This window comes from Coregonus lavaretus (assembly GCF_964263955.1).
Source record: "Coregonus lavaretus genome assembly, contig: HAP1_SCAFFOLD_741, whole genome shotgun sequence".
Taxonomy (NCBI): domain Eukaryota; kingdom Metazoa; phylum Chordata; class Actinopteri; order Salmoniformes; family Salmonidae; genus Coregonus; species Coregonus lavaretus.
The window spans coordinates 134,233-138,509 of NW_028166380.1; the positions used below are offsets into that span (position 1 = coordinate 134,233).

The following is a 4,277-nucleotide window of genomic DNA, read 5'->3' on the forward strand; positions in this document are numbered from 1 at the left end:
GCTGCCCCGCTCTCTCCTCTCTGTGTTCCCCTCCTCTCTCTCTCTCTCTCTTCCTCTCCTCCTCCCACCTCCTCGTTTTGCACTCGGTCTGACAGTCTGAGGACAACAGCAGAGCAGCATTGTTCAACAGCTGGCTTGCAGGGCCACACACACACACACACATATACCTTTGACTTATTTATATTTGTTAATTCATTATTTCGGAAAGAAGTAGAAGGTGCTCAACCAACGTGAGTTGAGGTGCAACCTAAAAATGTGTAGACATCATTGGACAGGAAAAGGCGCAACGCTCGCTCACCATTAAAAATTCGTAGTTTTATTAGACAAGTTTAAAAGATTGAGGTTTCGGCCTTCTTCAGAATAATCACATTTACATTTTAGTCATTTAGCAGACGCTCTTATCCAGAGCGACTTACAAATATAACTCTCTCTCTCTCGCTCTCTCTCACACACACATAGCATATTTTGTACTATTCTTGTGGGAACCTCCAATTGATTTCCATTAAAAATCCTATTTTCCCAAAACCTAACCCTAAACCTAACCCCTAAATACCCTTTGTCCCCTCCCGTGCTTTATTGGCATGGTAGTATCTCTCTCGATCCTTGTAATTGAAGTTTTGCCATCAGAGCCTTGTGTAATTCCGCCGCCTGCTGGTTACTTTGCAATACTGCGACACTGATCCCCAGAGTACATTTACATTTTAGTCATTTAGCAGACGCTCTTATCCAGAGCGACTTACAGTTAGTGAGTGCATACATTTTTCATACTGGCCCCCCGTGGGAATACGAACCCACAACCCTGGCGTTGCAAGCGCCATGCTCTACCAACTGAGCTACACGGGATACTAGAATAGCTCCTGAGTGAAGCTGGGCGTTGAATGTAATTATTTACAAGGTGTGGACGTCATAAAATCCTCCCACGATGAAACAGATTATATCAAAGTTATAATAAAAAAATGTCGAAGTCTAAACGGTATAGCGTCATCCTCATCAGTGGAGTGATCTGATTGGCTTGGAAACTGTAGTGACGTGTCACATGATCGAAACAGGGAAAATAGAGAGGAAATGGCTGATGTGTTCGGTGGTGTTGAAGGGTGAGTCTCTAATAAAGCGTTTTTATCGTTTTTATACTGTAATAATTTGAATGGAAACGTGTTATCAAACAGATGCAGTGCAGAACTGATTAGGGCAAAAGGCTGTGCTGTTGTTTGATTGCCACATAGAAAATAAACCAGTCTGACTAAACTCTACACCAACGATTAATCGGAAAACTTCCTTCACCAGGGAGTGGAGTTTAGTCAGCTAAAATAAACCATGCTTTCGTGACAATTTTGCAAGACGGAAAGTCATCAAATTAGTGAGAGGTTTTGTCTTCTCTCTTATCAATATTTTTAAGGAAAAGCTTGCAATTAATTTGATTTGTGTGTATGTGTGTGTATGTGTGTGTATGTGTGTGTGTGCGTGTGTGCGTGTGTGTGTGTGTGTGTGTGTGCGTGTGTGTGTGCGTGCGTGTGTGCGCGCGCGTGCGTGCGTGCGTGTGTGTGTCCTCTCTATTGTAACAGTGGTGGGACCCACTCTAAGGCGGTGTTGGTCTCTGAGAATGGGAAGATCCTTTCAGAGACCGACGGCCCATCAACCAACCACTGGGTGAGATGACAGATCTAGGATCAGTTTACCATATTCCCCATCCTGATGTTAACTGTTAGGAGGTTAAAGTAAAGCTGACCTCAGATCAGCCGAAGACCCCTCAACCAACCACTGGATGAGACCACAGAACTGCTAGTACACTGTTTTGATGAAAGAGAGTAGGATGGAATGTTTGACTTGCGCAGGAACACACAGGAAATGAGTTCCGGCACCTCAAATGTTCTACTACTTGAGTTCCTGCAACCCTCTTGTAGATTATTGGCTTAGAAATATTATCCAGCATCTAAATAAAAAACATAATCGGCATCTATTTCAGTCTACTTCAACCACTTGTAAGTGCTGGTCTGAAGTCAGCTTTGTGTTTTACCCTCTTAATGGTTAAGGTCAGGATTTAGAGAGGGTAAGCTGGTCTTAGATATGTGCATAGAAGTGTGAAGAAAGAGGAAGTTAAGCTTCTATTAAAGTCATGAGTGGGTCTTGAACACTATCCACTTCTCCTGAAACGTTTCGTGAGTGATGACTGTATGTGTTGTGTTGTCTTTCAGTTGGTGAGTGATGACTGCATGTGTTGTGTTGTCTTTCAGTTGGTGAGTGATGACTGCATGTGTTGTGTTGTCTTTCAGTTGGTGAGTGATGACTGCATGTGTTGTGTTGTCTTTCAGTTGGTGAGTGATGACTGCATGTGTTGTTGTCTTTCAGTTGGTGAGTGATGACTGCATGTGTTGTGTTGTCTTTCAGTTGGTGAGTGATGACTATATGTGTTGTGTTGTCTTTCAGTTGGTGAGTGATGACTGCATGTGTTGTGTTGTCTTTCAGTTGGTGAGTGATGACTGCATGTGTTGTGTTGTCTTTCAGTTGGTGAGTGATGACTGCATGTGTTGTGTTGTCTTTCAGTTGGTGGGTGATGACTATATGTGTTGTGTTGTCTTTCAGTTGGTGAGTGATAACTGCATGTGTTGTGTTGTCTTTCAGTTGGTGAGTGATGACTGCATGTGTTGTGTTGTCTTTCAGTTGGTGGGTGATGACTATATGTGTTGTGTTGTCTTTCAGTTGGTGAGTGATGACTATATGTGTTGTGTTGTCTTTCAGTTGGTGAGTGATGACTGTATGTGTTGTGTTGTCTTTCAGTTGGTGAGTGATGACTATATGTTGTCTTTCAGTTGGTGAGTGATGACTGTATGTGTTGTCTTTCAGTTGGTGAGTGATGACTGTATGTGTTGTCTTTCAGTTGGTGAGTGATGACTGTATGTGTTGTCTTTCAGTTGGTGAGTGATGACTGCATGTGTTGTGTTGTCTTTCAGTTGGTGAGTGATGACTATATGTTGTCTTTCAGTTGGTGAGTGATGACTGTATGTGTTGTCTTTCAGTTGGTGGGTGTTGACAAGTGTATCGAGGAAATCAACAACATGGTCCAGAGAGCCAAGAAAGAAGCGGGGCTAAACCCAGACATACCTCTCCGCTCTCTGGTGAATCAACTAATGATTTTAATGTCAAAAATCAAATCTAATGCCTAATATATACCATTAACCAACTCGGTTGATTCTCAGTTAGCTACTCAAAATGGCGATCCTGAGCACTTGCATCGAGTTTATAATTTGCTACGCATCTACACAGAATCACCTTTTTGTGAAGCTAATTGTAGCTCTTGGGTTGTGTATTGTGTAGGCTAATAGTTACTAAGGCTTAAGGTCAATTCCATGTAAAAGGACCCATGAGCACCAACATGTGAAATTCATAGGAGCGTGTCAAATTGGGTGCTAAGAGTCTATATTTTTATATAAATTTTTCAACAATTTTCCATCCTAAAAATGAGGAATAATCAAAGGCTTTGATTTCTTGTCAAACAGATGGAAAATGGATCTTAGAACACATCTACCAGAAAAAGTATTAACAAGTATTAGAAATACATCAGAACACAATAATGCTGAAGACCCGTGACAACTAATATCAACACTTATATTTAGTGTTGTATCATTTTTTTCTGCCTTCTGTAACTTTAAGAAACATTGCCCCTTCTGTAACTTTAAGAAACATTGCCCCTTCTGTAACTTTAAGAAACATTGCCCCTTCTGTAACTTTAAGAAACATTGCCCCTTCTGTAACTTTAAGAAACATTGCCCCTTCTGTAACTTTAAGAAACATTGCCTTGTGCCTTGAAATTCCGTTACCAAAAACCCTAATATCTTTAAGATATTTTCTAATTTCTCTCCCTCGTGAAGAGGGAGGATAATGAAAATTCACAGAAGTAACAAGTAAAGGTATACCTATCAATTAGTTATAGTGTTTTTACTGATATAGATTTTGTGTATGAATTATTAAGATTAAAAGTAAATTCTGTTACCAAATCAGTAACAGAATTTCTGCAATTGATTTGGCTACAATAGGAAATCATAGTAGTCACCAACCCCAGTTGGGTCACCTGCTACTGTCCTCCCTTCCACTGGCATACTGTTATGTTCAGCTGATAACTCTGTTGTTTGTATTTCTGTCATCTGGTGGTCAAAGTGAGATGGTGAAAAGTTCTCTCGCTCCTCCTCTCTCTCCTCTCTCCTCTCCTCTCTCTCTCTCTCTCTCTCTCTCTCTTCTCTCTCCTCTCTCTCTCTCTCTCTCTCTCTCTCCTCTCTCTCTCT

The 4,277-nt window shown here is 41.1% G+C and overlaps 1 long non-coding RNA gene across 1 annotated transcript; it reads left to right on the forward strand.

Moving 5' to 3' along the window:
* The first annotated feature begins 1,050 nt into the window (after positions 1-1,050).
* On the forward strand, positions 1,051-3,108 carry LOC311114797. The gene is made up of 3 exons (XR_014611152.1): positions 1,051-1,094; positions 1,563-1,647; positions 3,015-3,108. It is a non-coding gene; the product is annotated as an uncharacterized lncRNA (long non-coding RNA).
* The last annotated feature ends 1,169 nt before the right edge of the window (positions 3,109-4,277 follow it).